The following is a 16,983-nucleotide window of genomic DNA, read 5'->3' as shown; positions in this document are numbered from 1 at the left end:
GCCAGGCAACCCCTTCTCCAGTGACTCCTGCATGGCTGTGGCAGCCAGGGGATGGAGCAGCAGTGAGGGCTGATCCACTGTGGCCATCCTCCTGGGAGGAGGAAGCGCAGGGCGGGGGGAGAAAGGAAGGAAGCCCCAATGCATTTCTTCCCATTGCGCACATGCACACCCCAGCTTCAGGGCACGAGCACCTAGTGCAGGAAGGGCAGCGGTGGCAGGGCGCACCCTCAGTGTTGTGGGCCCCCTGACCCTCTAGGGACAAACGCGCCCCCCCCCTTGGCCAATGGATGCTACGCCCTTGCTCCTGGCCTCCTGCCTGTTTGACTTTGCCTTGCCTGCTCCAACAGTGTGCTTCTTGCCACACCTGACCTGCCCAGGTACAACAGGAGCTGAGTCAGCCGAACTAACAGGACAGTTTCTGAAGACGGTGGAATTCAGTTTGGAGTCGTATTCTTTGGTAATTTGCAGAATGGAAAACATAAAACTGTTTATAATTTATCTAACAGCTAATTCCACTTAAATGTAAAGGGACTTATTCTAGGTAAATGTGTAGAGTGCTAGGTTTACAGGAGACACAAGTACACAAATGATTTGGTTATCATATTTGCTAGCATAAGTACATATACAAGCTAAACTGAGAACATACTACACCCCCATCAAAGCTTCTTAGGGTCAACTCAGCACAGGATTAGCAAAGCCACTCAGGATATGTTTAATGTTTTATTTGTCTTTTGGGAAAATGACAGCAGTACAGATGTTGATATTATTTTGTCTGAACTGTTTCTGTCATGTGACCTATTACTTTGTTATCCTCAAACAAACAGAGCTCTAAGTCTATCTTTTGGCACATGAAGTTTGAAACTAGCAACAAAGTATCTTCATATTCTGTTCAGAAAATGTGTTGTAGTAAGATAAAAGCACATCCTTTTTAAAAAGGTAGCACAGTCTAATAAGTCTATGCTTTCAAATTGGAACAGAATTCTAAATAATTTTAATTCTAAACATTAACTGGACTCCTTTGTGCAGCAGGCAATTTACGTGCTGTTGGGCAAAATAATTAAAAATACCAGAAACAAAGGATCAAGTGTAAATATATGAAATTTGCTCCAATTCATAGAATATGATTAATGTCGACAGCAAAACTAGTAATACTCTTTCCATCTGAGGTGGCCCCTCCCATCCCCAGCTGCCAGCAGAGTGACTAGTGACCATGTTGCTCTGAGGAGAAGAGAAAAAGAGCCAAATATGTAAATACGTTGCTTTTTAGTGCGGTTCTTTATTCATTTTTTAAAATGTAAACCATTTTGGAAGGTTTGCCTGAAAAGTGGCATATAAATGCCTAAAATAAAATACTCTTCAGATTCTGTAGCCTAAATTGCAAACCATACATAACACTTGAAGGTATAAGATGGTTGGAGGTCAGTGTTCCCTCTAAGGCAGGGGTGGGGAACCTTGGCCCTCCAGCTGTTTTTGAATTGTGGCTGGGGATGATGGGAGTTGTAGTTCAACAACAGCTGGAGGGCCAAGGTTCCCCACCCCTGCTCTAAGGCATGTGCTCACAAGTTTTTTTTAAAAAATGTCGACTCCGTTAATTTTCGCTCCGGCTGCATCAAGAAGATCCCACTCTGAATGCATGTGCATGCACACACTGCCTTGATACTTCCACCCAGGACAAAACACATTCCACACACAGATGAAAAAGATTAAAGGAACACTGGTTGGGGTGCCAGGCTATCTCCTCCAATTATCTCAAGGAACAAATCTGCCCAGAGAACTTCATTGTTTACAAACACAGTGTTGCTTCCCAGCAATGAGTCTCATGGTGATGACAAATGAAGAATGTGCCACAATTATTGACATCAGTAAGCCCCATTGCATGGTGATCTCTTACAAATTGTGAACTGGTTTTTACTGAGCCTCATTAAAATAATGATGATGATGATGATGATGATGATGATAAAAACAAATAAATAAATAAAAATAAAGTAAGGAGTGAACCTTTCAAGTGCCAAAGTATTTATAACATGTTAAAAATTTTTTCAAAAATATACTTCCTACAGCACGAGTCCCAAATTTGAGTTCATCTGAATGCAGAAAATCCAAGATGAATTAAATAAGTGTCTGATAGATAAATGAATTAGATAAATGAGTGTGTGTGTCTGTGTGTATTTTTACCAGACATTTAATTCTACATACACACACACACTTTTAGAGAAATACATCATTCACTGCAGACAACTTCATTGAGATGCTTGTCAACATCCACCAGTATGTGTCTAACTTTTCAGATGTCCACATGATTTGTCTAGGATAGTCTGCGTTCATGTGTGATGTCAATAAATCGAATAAATACATTGAATTATTATTATTATTATTATTATTAATAATAATAATAATAATAAATAAATAATACTCAACAAATTTGGGTTACTCACTGTAACATACAACAGATATACTATTTATATTCTGCCAGACAATATATTAAAATATCAGATTAAAATTTCTATATCAGAAACATACAGGGGAAAGTACACACAACATGGTGGGAAAAGGTAAAGAGTGGACAAGTTTATACTGTATTTATCTGATAAAGATGTCTCCTTAAGCACCCAATCCACCCACAGAAAATAACAGTCTTTGAATGGGTGGCCAGGGTTAGGTCACAGTCTGATAAAAACAGTGCAGCTTAGATCACTAGTAACTATCTCTCCATAAGAAGAAGACTCATAACACACCGCATACTCATGTTTATCTACTCGTAGATAATGATTGAAAAGAAGAAAGGAGAGATTCCCTCCTTTGCATTTTATAATGCTTTGCCCTTTCAACACGTGTTAACTATGGGCTCTGTTCTTTCACATGCAGCTTCCAGTGACATGAAGAAGACATATTGTTCCAAGCTGTTGGTGTCCCAATGTCCTTAAGAACACCAAATGAGCAATCACATTCCAGATCATTACAGCTTTCACAAGCATGCAACATTTATTTTTGCCAAATTATTTATTCTTTAAGAATAAGTTTCTTAAAGAATAAATATAACTCTTAAAGAATAAACAGGTAGAGGTAGAAAGCTCTTGAATTTGGGTTAAAAGAGAGAAATAGCAAAGAGGAAAAATGTCTATTATAGAAGAATATTAAAGTGAACCATATCAGCTTAAATGGGAGCTATCATGAGTGCTTCCTAAACAATATGGCCCAGTTTTAACAGGCAACATGAAGGAGTGCACATATAACGAAATAATGCACAGAGTAATATTTAACTTCTGTGCTGTGAACCATTTATGATATTTGGACACAGTCATTTCTAATTTATTGTAAATGCTATAACTTTTATTTCAAATAACATCGAATACACAAATTTGTGTATTCAAATAACATTGAATACACAAATTAAACCTTTGGAGATAATAAATGTTTACTGCAGAAACTATTTTTAAGCTAACATATATTACTATTCTGGGGTGTTTTTCCCCCCAGCTTCTTTCAGGAGAATGATAGTGCTTGAGAACTTAAAAGCACATCTAACTAGCAATAATACACTATTCCAGTCATCAGTAGCTGTTAAGGCCTGTCCACCTAATCATAGGGTCGTCCCCCCAGCATTTTCCTACTATCTCTCTATTAAACATCACAACTGAAACTCTTCTACTAAGCAAATTAAAACAGAAGGGTCAGAGAGATTTTTACAGCCCATGTACATAATGGATGCTAATGCCTTATCCCAATAAAAGAGCAATGCCGCTTTCTTAAAGTCTTCCTGTTCTAGTCACAGTCTGTTCTTTGCAATAATTCATCACTTCTGGGCATCTTGAGTTTCAATCCATAAATTGTGCCTCCTCACAGCAACCCGAAATAGTAGCCACACAATAATTTTGTTACTGGTTAATGCTGGTTTGCAAGCTGTCAACAAACTGCAAGGCAAAACCCACTTGGAAGTGCACAGTGAAAAACCTAAAAACGCAGATCCAACAAAATTGAACGGCCAACATGTTGTGCAGTCTTTCTGATTGTGCGGTGTTTCAGTTGTGCTGTGTTTCTGATTGTTTCCAGTGGAAGCTGTGTTCCCAAACTGCCAGTATGCAAGCTTTTGCACAGCTGTAATCTTACACTGATCCTTCCTTAGCACCTGCAGCAGTATGGGTCAACAGTGGCATAAAATTGTGCAACATGTCAGCCAGTGTTCCCTCTAAGGCATGCACGTGTGCATGTGCTCACACGGTTTTTAATGCCCGCTCAGTTAATTTTAGATTCTGCTCAGGTTGAATCAGGAAGGCCGCACTTTGAATACACATGCGCGCACACTGCCTTGATACTGCCACTCAGAACAAAACTCATTCTGCACGCAGATTTAAAAAAGAGAGAGAGAACACTGATGTCAGCCATTGAATGGCATATCTCCCTGGGAGTCTTCTTAGCTCCTTTCTTAGCTTCTTCAGTGCTCTAGACCAGGGATTCTCAACGTTGGGTCCCCAGATGTTATTGGACTTCAACTCCCATAATCCCCCAGCCCCAGTGGCCTTTAGCTGGGGATTATGGGAGTTGGTCCAATAACATCTGGGGACCCAACGTTGAGAATCCCTGCTCTAGACCATAACTGTAAGTGCAATAAGCTGTCCTAGAGAAGAAGGTGGGCCTTTGGATTCTTGTGCCACTAGTTCACCTTCCTCTGCAAATACTGTTGGTTCGTTGTCAAAGGCATGTTCATTTCTTGTTGACTGTAACATGAAGTAATGATATGCATGCATGAATGGGCCATCAGAGATGCAAGTCACCAAACAAAAATTCCATACAAGCTCCCATGAACTCAAATGCAGTGCACCTTCAATGGATTCATTTCACATATTCACTCACCAATTCTAGCATGATCAATTGTCTACATGCATGACCTGTCCTATTCCACCAATGCACAGTCCCATGCAATGCTCCAACAACCCTAACATCAGTACCAGGTAATCTAAATTGCAGTAGAATTGTACATTAGTATGATTAATAGTATTGTAAAAACACGGATTTGAGCTGCAATTAAGTCAATGAAAGTTCTGACTTCAGTGACATGTGGATTTATGTAGACAAACATTTCTACTAGGCAAAATGGGGCTCAGTAACAATAGACTCTTGGAAGTGGGTTGAGACGGTCATTTCCCACAAGTTCTAAGGGAAGTAACATGTCCAAACAGAACCAATACCTGAGGAATTTAACAGCCATTTCTAGTTACAAAAATATAGAGTACTGAAAGTATAACAGTCTCAGAGCCCATTAGGCACTGGATAGTTTTGGAGGATGTGATGTGAGAAATGGCTGGAGCCTAAGAGAACTGAAGTGGGATGGGATGGCAGCAAGTGAAATGTTCTGAAGTTTGATATTTCACACTAAATCTAAACAATATGCAGTGCACAGGCCTGCTTTACATCATGAAAATGCAGATATAATCTGTATTCCACTGGAGCTTTTATCGGACTTGCGTTTATTATGCAAGTTCAGATAGAACAGAATACAGACATATAACTCCCCAAAAGAAATAGGGTAGGATCCAAAGAATTGTGCAACTAGTTCTGCATTCTTCAGAGGACCTTGAGCTAGTGTTTCTCAAACAGCAGCACCAAGCTTCATGGCAAACTACCTTTGAAACTAAAGGGTCTTCAAGCCAGTTTGTAGTATGTCATGGAGCAAGCATCTGTTGTATAACAAAAAATAAAAATAAAAATATCAGTAGGCATGTCCAAGTACTTGGGCATGCCTAAAATAACTCTTTGGAGCAATCCCAGCCATAAACTTTGAACCCAGTGAAAGCCCAGAAGTGCCTTTCCTACATTCAGAGCAGATTCATTCTCAGATGGTTTGGATCACCATTTGTCAGATGGTTTGGATTGCTATTCTAAATTTGGGGGTCTCATCATCCTTTTAGCTGTGTAAACACAATTCACAACTGGGCCACAGGGAGTTGTGTCAGGGCAGCAAGTGGGATGATCAAGTGCCAGCCACTATCAGTGCGTGGACAAACTAAGCCAATGGAGACATTACTGTCACATAATTAACTGCAATGTGGGAAGTAAAGACTGGCAAAATGGCTTCTTTAGGTTTACACAATAACTGACTGAATTCTTCCTCAAACATTCTACTAAGAAATGGATTTTCAAGATCTTTTCAACCTTATCAAAATGATTTAGCACAGAAGCACTTTACTGCATTGTATTGTAATGGCTGTAATGGCTCAAGAAGGAACTGTTTAGCCGTGAATACTTAAAGACCTGCTCTAGAGAAGCAGTTATTCTAAATAATAATGGAATCCAATTAGGGTGGCTAGAACATTTATAGGATATCCTTGTCTTATATTTTCTCCATAGTTATACAGTAAAGAAAGTGTCTTGTGATTTTCCTCTTGCAATCCTCTCTTTTTTGCCTTAATTTTTCTTGCAGTTGGCAAAAAGTTTTATGGTCCAAAAGGGGCCCTCCAGCTGTACAATGAGCATGCCAGCAATTCTGGCCATAGACACTTGCATCCCACAAATATAAGGATGCTGCAAGTTTTGAGTCAATACTTGGGAAATGCAGATTCAATCCCCACTTTGCCATGGAGCTAGCTGAGAGGCCTTGGATAAGTACCTATTTCTCATTCTAAAGGTAAAGTTGTGCCATCGAGTCGTTGTCAACTCCTGACCACCACAGAGCCATGTGGTTGTCTTTGGTAGAATACAGGAGGTGTTTACTATTGCCTCCTCCCGTGCAGTGTGAGATGATGCCTTTCAGCATCTTCCTGTATTGCTGCTGCCCAATATAGGTGTTTCCCATAGTCTGAGAAACATACCAGCGGGGATTCAAACCAGCAATCTCTTGTTCCCTAGACAAGTTACATCCCCGCTGCACATTAGGTGGCTACATTTCTCATTCTAATTACCAGAAATGACTTTTTTGAGGTTAAAATATAAACTGCTTTGAACAAGTGGGGGGAGGGATTAAGTCACACACACACACTGTTATCATCGTGTATGAAAACACAGTTTTCTTCTTTAAATGTTTGTTTTGAATTGTCTTTTGAGACCATAGCCTACTTCAGACATCATACACTGCACCTATCGCCCAACCATGCTTTGGCAATTAGGCAACTGGGAGCACCCCATGATGTCACAGGCTCCTCCTTCCCCCTCTTCTCTGCATACATGTAAGTACTCCTCTCTCTTTTCTGGTTAGCAAATATGTATGGCTTGCATATAGCTGAACCCACAGTTACCATCCCATAGCTTTCACTCCAAACAAAGACTGAAACCATTATTAGATCCCAGTATCAGTTTCTAGTTTGAGAAAAAACTATGGTTAGCAATAATTATAGTTACATGTGTTTAATGTCACAGTAAGCCATAGTAACTTCACTAACCATGTCAGTGAAGGAGAATGCACATGACCGGGGGGGGGGGGGAGAAAGAGGAGGGAAGGGAAAAGCAGGCAAACTCACACCGCACTCTAGATCACTAAACTATGATCTGGCAATCAGGGAGTGTAATTCTGAATCAGACCTATAAGTTGCATTGTTAAGAAAAAGGAGTAGATTTTAATATTCTGTTTCAATGAAAGCACCCTCTATTACATCAGTAAAGTCAGAGTCCAGTTTATCTTCTACGTATAATTAGTTTGTGTATCACCTTTAATTTCTCCCTCTCTCCCACTCTTTCTTGCTTGCTCACTTTTGGCCTATATTAAAAAATTCTGATCACTTCACAGAGACAAATGAAAGAACTGTCAATTTCTACAGAATCATTATCATAACTATTCCATTATTAATTTTAAAAATCTTGTTTGCTTTTGCTCTTGCAACTTGTACATTACTTTGAGAAAAGGAAGTAATTAACTTCCCTCCAAAAATCAGGCTATCTTGCAAAGAGTTCAACTTTACAATTATTTCAAAATATCCCCTGTGAGCAGTAGAAATGCAACTTCCCAAAGTAATTTATCCACAAGTCTAGCTTTGCTGAGTCTCCCTGAAGTGCCTTTCACCAGTCTTCGTTAGTCATGGTCGGTCACTGCAGATTTTGCAACATAATTGCACATTCTTCTTTACAGGCCACTAAAAATTCATTAAGCAACATAATTCTTTCAACATGTGTATAACCCTGAATCTTATCTTTCCTATGCTGATAATTAACCAATTATACTGTTTGTTTTCACTTCCTGTCTTAGTACATCTACAAATGACTGATACACATCAAAAGGTATCCAACGATTCTAGAAATCCTTATGAAAAAGAGCTAGCCCATCCATCTGGCTAGCAATATATGTTTAAAGAATAGTCAAGAACAGACAAATAAATGGATGATGTTGGAAAACATTAGTCTGAAGCAAATTCCTTATAAAAAATTCTAGTTTTTCTGAAAGGCTATCACAGTTACTCAAAACAAACACACGTCTATATGAATATGTGCTCACACAAGCTGAATGCAGAAAACTATACGTATTTGCATATATAGGCCTGAACACCTGCAAACCGTTCCTCTCTCTCTCTCTTGCTCTCGCGCTCGCTCTCGCTCTCAGTGCACACACACACAACTCTTCAATAAACTTTTTTCACACTGGGCATAAACCCATGTCTGTAACCATTCTCCCAAAAATGTAGAAGGTCTGAGTCTAGAGATTAAACTGGCTTCTTTAATTTATCTGTGCCAGTTAACTACTTTAGGGACAGCACTTACATTGCACCACAGTTAACATTCCCCTAGAGAAACCCGGATCACAATATTTTCTTATGATGCAGTGCTATTAACAAATTCCTGCCTATTAAAGGAAGCACACTTTGATATTTCTCATGTCTGGAATAAAACTGTAATCAATGCATAAAAGAAAATCATTCCTTATAAAGGCAATATGCACATCAAACTTCAGTTGTCAAACACCATATGTACAGTTTTTAAAAAGAGGTGATGTAGGTAGATCATAAGACAGAGAAATCATTTCTTTAACGGGTTTTTAAGAAATAGAATCTCTTTTCAAAGGTGTATCCTCCATCCTGTAAACTTGGACAAAAGCCATAGTTTACCAAAATACAGTGCTTTCCATATAAGGAAATACAACTAAACGTGTCACACATACATTTATGTGAAGTAGGCAAGGAATTAACCTCACAGCAGCAAATATATTTGGCCCACATGGAGGGGGGAAGTGAGGCAGCAGAATGAGCACATGGCGGGGGGGGGCAGCTTGAAAGGCAAGGTAAGGCTGGCACATCCCATTGGACCTTGTGGAGCTGGTTGCTGATCTATGGAGTCCTGTGAAACTGGAGGGTTTTAAAGTAAAGCGCACCCATTCTATTCTGTAGAGCTGTGCTGCTGGTCTATAATAAGGGCCATGCAGCAAGCCAAGTTCAGGGATAATTTAAGCTTGAAAGAAAGGTCACTGAGTGATAGGGGACCTCCTCATGCACCTGCTTGGCGGGTGTCTTCCGTCTGTCTGCGTGAAGACTGCAAAAACTGCACTCTGACAGACCCTGCAGAGCGACACGCGCGCGCGCACACATCCACACACACACACGCACGCACGCAGGGAGGAAGCGTCTGCTTTGAGCAGAACTGCAGCTGCGACCTTCTGCTTTCTTTTTTAGCAACTCAACCGTGTGAGCTGTGAAATCCTAAACGGTGGCAAGGAGATCCAGTCCCTGCACTTCTCCAGTGGAGGCAACCTCCAATCTCACTTCCTCTTTCCTCAGCCATCCCGTGCTTAAGTGTGCTGCCTTAAAAGAAATTCGCCACCAAAATCCAAACCACCGCTCTGCAAAATGTTCAGAGGAAGACACGGAGTCAACACCACCATCCACAGGAACAACAACAACAACAACCAGAAGAGACCTGCTCTTACCTCTCACATTGCTTTTCAGAGGCAACCATCAGATTGTGGACAGATCGACCAAGGCATTGTGGGGGATTCAGGAGATGATGACCAAGATTGAGCGGGGTGGGGGGGGGGGGGGGGTAAGAAAAGAAAGAAAGAAAAAGAAATGAAAACAACAACAGGGGGCAAAAAAGGAACTTGTCACTCGCCTTGTCACAGCGGCATTCTCACCGCCCCGAACCTCACGCAGCTGCAATGCAAAAGACTGTAGCCGATGGCTCTGCACACTCTTATCTGTAATGTCTGGTTTCCGCTGCTGCGTGCGCCGCCCCTCCCCCATTCGGCAAAACCCTACCAGGAAGCACTGGGCGTACTTTGTGGAGCCTGCAAGAATGCACAGACAGGGAGGCAGGCTGGCAGGCAGAGAGAGCGAGGGATAATAATTGCAAACGCTTCTGCGCCGGCTTTGCCCCTCTTTGCACGCTGCTAGGAACGGATACATCGACCATAGAAGAGGATGTGGGTTCAGACTGGCTGGCCGAGGGCAAGAGGAAAAGCGGCAAGCAAGCAGACTCTGAAAACACGCAGTATCCCCTAAAAGCTACTCTTGGTATCTCCCAAGTTTATATGTAAAACATGAGAGGAAAGAAAGCGAGGGGGAAAGGAAAAACACCTCTGGGCTGTAGTGTAAATCTGATCCAAAGGTCTCTTTCAATGGAGTGTCTTCTGTGGACTCCCACCACCACCACCACCACCACTTTTCATTTTCCGTATGGCAGTCCCCCCCCCCCAGCACTGTATTGCTACTTAAAATTCACTGTACATTGTAAATGCACTGTGTCTTGGGTTTGACAGATCTTTGGTTCAAGGCAACCCTGCTTTAAAAGGTCTGGCTAGTATTCTAGAATATCTCAGACTTGGAGACATAATCTCTGCTGTTTATTTTAGGTGCCAGAACTGCAGAATTCCCTTCAAGGCTATATTTGTATCAGGTTGAGCCTCTGTTCTCACAGACAACGGATGAGGTGGTAAACGCGTTTCTGGACTGTGCCACTTTGGACTGCAAACGGGCTCTTGTGGGATTGAACATTCCTCTTTAATGGAAACAAAATCCCAACAGAAAGAAAATTAGTGTTTCGGGGAGAAGGCAAAACTAGAATCCTTTATAATGGAAACAAAATCCCAACACATAGAAAATTAGCATTTCGAGGAGAAGGCAAAACTAGAATCCTCCCCTGTGCTTGTTCCATGTGAAGGGATTTTTAACTGAAAGGACCATTCAGTCATGTGAGCCCTTGTCTGTAGTAGTGTGCTGTCAAGTCGATTTCAACTCCTGGCACCCACAGAGCCCTGTGGTTTTCTTTGGTAGAATGCAGGAAGCGTTTACCATTGCCTCCTCCTGCGCAGTACGAGATGATGCCTTTCAGCATCTTCCTGTATTGCTGCTGCCCGATATAGTACCAGTGGGGATTCGATCCGGCAACCTTCTGCTTGTTAGTCAAAGTACAGTCAATAAATGTCTGCTTCTTGTCAGAACTAGGCCTCCGAGATAACTTCCAGCCTTTTCCCAATTTCAAATTCAGAACATAATGAGCATCTCCTCATAAAAGAGAATGTTCTTCAGGCCTCTTGTAGTATCTCTCCCAACTACTGTACACCTGAGGCATGTTTGCACACTTTATATTAGTTAGTTTTGGGCACTGGCTTTACAGCTGTTGGTGCACATTTATTTATTTTATTACATTTCTACCATGCTTTTCTTTCTTTTTTGTGTAACTCAAAACCATTTATAGACCATGGTACACAGGTACCATGATACTCAAAACCCTGGTATTCAGCTAGGTGTACCATATGCCTTCAGACCATGCACAGGACACTAATGACATCTGAGATTAACACATGCTATATGTACACATGTGGGAATGTATTCAATGTATATTGTAAACCGCCCTGAGCCATTTTGGAAGGGCGGTATATAAATCAAATAAATAAATAAATAATAAAATATTAAACTTTAAAATATCTCTTTTCTGACCATCTTTCATGAAGTTTACTATAATTGAATAAGGATAGCTTAAGTTCTCAGCAGTTTGGCTTGAATCTAGTGTCTGCTTATTGTGTTTTTTTTTTTTAATTGTGTTTTGTATTGTGTGCATTTGGGATTTTTGAATTGTATCATATGAAGTTAATATTGTTTTATTGAATTTGGTTATAGTGCAATATTATATTAATTCTTATTAATCTTATGTCTTTTTTGGAATGTTGTGATGTTAACAGAATAGTTTTGAAATGTTATGATTTTGTAATTGTGAATTGAGTTAATGATCTTTTGAGTTATTTGGTTTGGTTTGCTTTATTGTTATGACTAGGTGTATATGAACTGTTAAAAATTGTAATAGATATAAATGTTTGATGTAATAGATAGAAATAAATATAAATGTTTATTATTGTTGTTATTCCACCTTTCAACAAAAAAGTTGTCAAAGAGGTATACACAGAAAAAGGATAATATTTAGACCTGATATTGGTGTCAGTTGTTTTGTCACTGTAGTTTGTTATAAACCACGTTGAGCATATTTGTATAAGGAAAAGGGACATACAAATAACATTGGCTTTGACTACCTTCTAGGCAATGTAAGTTTTGCACTTGAATTCCAGTCAGAAGTAATTCAAATGCTGATTTAAGTGCATCATTTGTGTAAATGACATTAGATGCTTGTAGTCCATGCATTCTGCATAAGCCCATACAGCATTATACAAATTCCAGTCTGAACCAATCTCATGGAATCCTACAGGACACCCAAGGGAGCCATTTGGATTCTTCAGATCACTATGTGACTTGAAGAATCCACATGGTTGAAAAATGCAGAAAACCCCAATGTACATAGTCCTTTTTCATTCACTAATACAATTTCCTGCTCTTCTAATTGTGTTCTAATTAGTCACACTGAATGCTTGGAAGGCTGCTGTGTGGACATGCTCCATTTGTCAGAAAGTGTTGAGATATAAAATTAAATCTACCTATCCTCTAGGGCAACATAAAACATCCTTTAGCTAAGTTCTTGTTAGCCAGTTAAAATCCATGGTGCAAAAACCAGGAGAATCACCTGGCTGATTTCTGTTGGTGCTTGATGCCATCAGAACTCTGGCCTCAATCCACCAATTCCCATATGTAACAGTAGGCTGCTCTCTGCTCCCTGTGCACAGGGGCGTGGGGACAATGGAGCAAGGCGGGGGGACTGCCCCTCATCTGCCAGGATTGGGGGAGGGTTCTCAAGGCACCTCCTTGCCCTCAGCCAGGGCACCCCTTGCCCCCTTCTGCACCAAAGGAAGCGCTTGCTGTCTGGGAGTGTGAGGTTTACATTGAAACACTGGGCGGGGTGTGTGTGTGCAGCCCAGCCAGTCAGCATTTCAATGAAACACTGACTGGGAGTGATGGGAGAGGGTCTGAACAGACCCTCTCCTGGGCAGTAGTCACACACCCTGCATCTGACACTGGATGCAGGGTGTGTGGCTAATACCGGGGATGGGGCCAGTCAGCTACTGCAGAGTTTTCCCAGTCAGTGATTCGTTGAATTGCTGATTGGGAGCTCCTTTTGGGAAAGAAGCTCCCAGTCAGCTATTCAACAAGCCCCTGACTGAAAAAACTCTGTAGGGACTGATTTGCCCCATCCCTGGTAATGGACATGCTCTCTTCATCTGACATCAGATGCAGGGGCTTGGAGTATGTATGCACTTTGCACACACAGTTAAAAATATAAAGGGTTGGGGTAGCCCCAAGCAGGAATTGGTCCTCGGTCCTCCCTACGCCCCTGTGTGCACATATACATATTTGTGCAGATCAGCCTTGTCAACTTTGACAGTATCACTCATTGATGGAAGGGAGAATAGGAGCCTGAATTCAATCCCACTACCTGCAAACTGGTGATGAGTAATGCCAATTATTTGTTTGGGAGGTGTGCAGTTTACAATGTATGCAACTCCAGTTGCTGCCTGTAGGTTGTTCATTTAATCCCATAAACAAATTATTCTAGTAAGAACTAATCAGCCTACTTTCATTTCACTATCTCTACATCTGGACTAAATTCGGTGCAAATCGAGGTCCAAAAGTTAGATCTCTTGCGCCTCAAAAGTTCATGTGTCTGCCATCTTGGATCAGGGTGGATGTCATCATTACAAACGGCACCATTGAGGTGCCCTTGTGTGTCACTCACTACAGCTGTTCCAAATTTAGTTCAAATCAGTTAGACTTGCACCTCAAAAGTTTATTCATCCACCATCTTGGATCGAAGTGGGTGACATCATTGCAAACTACACCATTGGGGCATCCTTATGTGTCCATTCAGCTGTTGCAAATTTGATTCAAATCGGTTAGACTGTCCACAAGTTAGTGCACTTATGCCTCCAAAGTTTACGTGTCCACCATCTTGAACTGGGGTGGATGACATCGTCACAACCTTTGCCATTGAGGTGTCCCTGTGTGTCCCTACAGCTATAGCAAATTTGGTTCAAATCAATTAAGCGGTTCACAAGTTAGCTCACTTGCACCTCAAAGGTTTATCCTTCTGCCATCATGAATCAGGGTGGATGACATCATCACAAACTACATCACTGAGGTGTCCCTGTGTGTCACTCACTACAACTGTATGTAATTTGGTTTAAATTAGTTAGACAAACCACAAATCAGCCCTCTTGCACCTCAAAAATATACACGTCCACCATCTTGGATTGGGGTAGATGCCATAATCACAAACTATGCCATTGAGGTGTTCCTATGTGTCCCTACAGCTGCAGCAAATTTGGTTCAATTGGTTAGGCAGTTCATAAGTTAGCCCACTTGTGCCTCCAAAGTTTAGGTGTTCACCATCTTGGATCGGGGTGGATGGCATCATCAAAAACTATGTCATTGAGGTGTCCCTATGTGTCCCTACCACTGTACCCGATTTGGTTCATATTGGTCCAGATGTTGTGAAGTTGATGTGGGGGGACACAAGGACAGACACACACACACACACACACACACACACACACACACACACAGAGAATGATTTCATAAGCCTACTGGAAAGTAGGCTAAAAAAGAGTCCTGCTGGATTGAGCCAGAGCTCTATGTCTGGCCTTGAGACTAACTCGTGCTTCACTTACTGCTCTTGTCTTCTCTGCAATCTGCATTGCAAGGTGTACTCAGTCAAAATGTGGCTGTAGTTGCACTAGTTGAAGTTGTACTTATGCCTATGCTTGCTGCTAAGGATGCTGCTATGGCAGCTGTTGCAATGCTAGGGATGTAAGGCATTGTAATTGTGTGTGAGAGAACAACTTGTGCCAATGATGTAACTGCAGTGCAGGCACTGTGGCTGGCAGTGGATTCTGGGTCAGTGATTGCTTTTTTGGCCATTTGTACTGTATTTGAAATGTATGTTCTGTGTTGGGCGGGACAGATTCCCATTTACTGCAGTGTTTTTCAAGGCAGTGTTGCAAAATGTATTGCAAACGGTGTGTACTTTGTGAGTGCAGCTTGATCTGTCCATAGGGAACAATGGGGAACAATGGGTTGTGTGTTAGGGCCTGATGGGTACAACCTACCATACAACCCACAAAATTAATTGGCAATCAGGCAGTTTTAAACAAATTTTTAACCTTTCCCCCAAACCCTATAAGATCCTAGAAGGGGTTGGGGTAAAGGTTAAAAATTTGTTTTAAATCATCTGCTTGCTCATTTCTTTGGTGGGTTTGGTGGTAGGGAACACCAATCATACCCTACCACACAACCCACTTTGATGTCCCTAGGAGCTACCCATGGGGGACAATGGGGTGTTTCGGGTTTCCCCATTGTTCCCTGTGGCCAAAAGCCTTGAGATGTTTTGAGTTGTTTTGCTGAAACTGCCAGCAGAACTGCTGTTCTGGCAAAACATTTTGGCCATTTTGCATTTCCTTTTGAGCTTGGAACAAAATGCTAAATCCGTTTTGTGCACATCCCTAATGCAGATGTTCTTCCCAGTGCAGCCCCATCCCCTAAGGGGAATATCTCACAGTGCTCACACATGTAGTCTCCCATTCAACGCAAAGCAGGGCAGACTTTCTTCATAATTTGTCTTGGAATGTGTTATTGACAATTCAAAGTAAACCTCAGCTATTAAACCATGCAATATGGCATGGGGCCTTAGACTTCATGTGCTTGCATTTCCATGTGTGTGCATTAGAGATATCTATACTCCCCTCTATAAAAAGAGACTCAGGAATTTTACCTCTATAGACCAGAAGGGAAAGGAAAACTGAAGAATCATCTCTAACAATTTACATGAACGATCATTTTAGAAGACATCCTCATAATCTCCCCCAAAGACAAATTGGGACAGTGACTTACCAGGGGCCAGGTTTCCAAATAGGTCCCATAGGCCTAAGGGCACCATGTTGTGGGGGTACCAGAGAGGAGGATTATTTCTGTGGGGTCTAAAGTGCCTGATTAGTGATTGATGAACTCAGCAAGCCAGGGGGTGGGGGCACCAGAAAGACCAAATGATAGGAGAGAATGATAATTTTCCAGGGACCAGATAATAGGTAAAATAATAAAAGGGACAGGACATTCATAGGCAGTAACCTGCTTCTCCACAGAAATGATATATGTTAACTCAGCGTGGTAACTAATAAGAGCCATGAGACAGGATAAGGTGGTAGTCTGAGCAGAATGGATTGCACCACTTCAGAATGCAGGTAGGGGTACAACTTTTTTTTTTAAGATCCCCCATCTAAAAATCTCCTTTCTTGTAGTAAAGAAGCTAATCACAAAGGAAAGATTTAGTGTACTGAAGGAGTGCATTCAGAAACATGATAACTCACTGTACAATCACCTCATTCTGCACATTCAACTCAATGTGTACAACAGCTATATATCTGATATAGAAACCAAGTGCATATCCATGTAATCATTAACTGAGATTCATTTTTTTCTGCAGCTGCAAGCTGACTGTGAGAGTGGACGAGCATGAGCAAAGGGCCTTTGCCCTCACAGTGAATCTCCTGAAACATCTCGGCTGGTGGAGGGGCTTGTAAGTAGACCAGAGTACCTCTCTAGTACCTCTCCTGTTACAAATTATACACTAGAGCTCTGAATTTTGAAATGTCCGTCTGTTCACCCTGTGTTGAATCTTCCCAGTCAATGCTCTGAGTCA

The 16,983-nt window shown here is 41.4% G+C and overlaps 1 protein-coding gene across 14 annotated transcripts in view; it reads right to left on the bottom strand.

The window, feature by feature from the left end:
- Positions 1–10,310, bottom strand: part of MBNL1 (muscleblind like splicing regulator 1) — a 243,927-nt gene extending 233,617 nt beyond the window's left edge. For 5 of the 14 annotated variants that reach the window (XM_053307244.1, XM_053307249.1, XM_053307255.1 and 2 more), the window contains exon 1: positions 9,842–10,306. The gene's annotated coding sequence lies outside the window, so the exon portion shown is untranslated. Of the gene's footprint in view, positions 1–9,841 lie in introns of all 14 variants that reach the window. The other 9 variants (XM_053307251.1, XM_053307252.1, XM_053307258.1 and 6 more) reach the window with 6 other exon arrangements.
- Between the last annotated feature and the right edge of the window lie 6,673 nt (positions 10,311–16,983).

This window comes from Hemicordylus capensis, chromosome 3 (assembly GCF_027244095.1).
Source record: "Hemicordylus capensis ecotype Gifberg chromosome 3, rHemCap1.1.pri, whole genome shotgun sequence".
NCBI lineage: Eukaryota > Metazoa > Chordata > Lepidosauria > Squamata > Cordylidae > Hemicordylus > Hemicordylus capensis.
The sequence above is the reverse complement of the archived record's forward strand: the minus strand, read 5'-3'. Positions and strand labels throughout refer to the sequence as shown.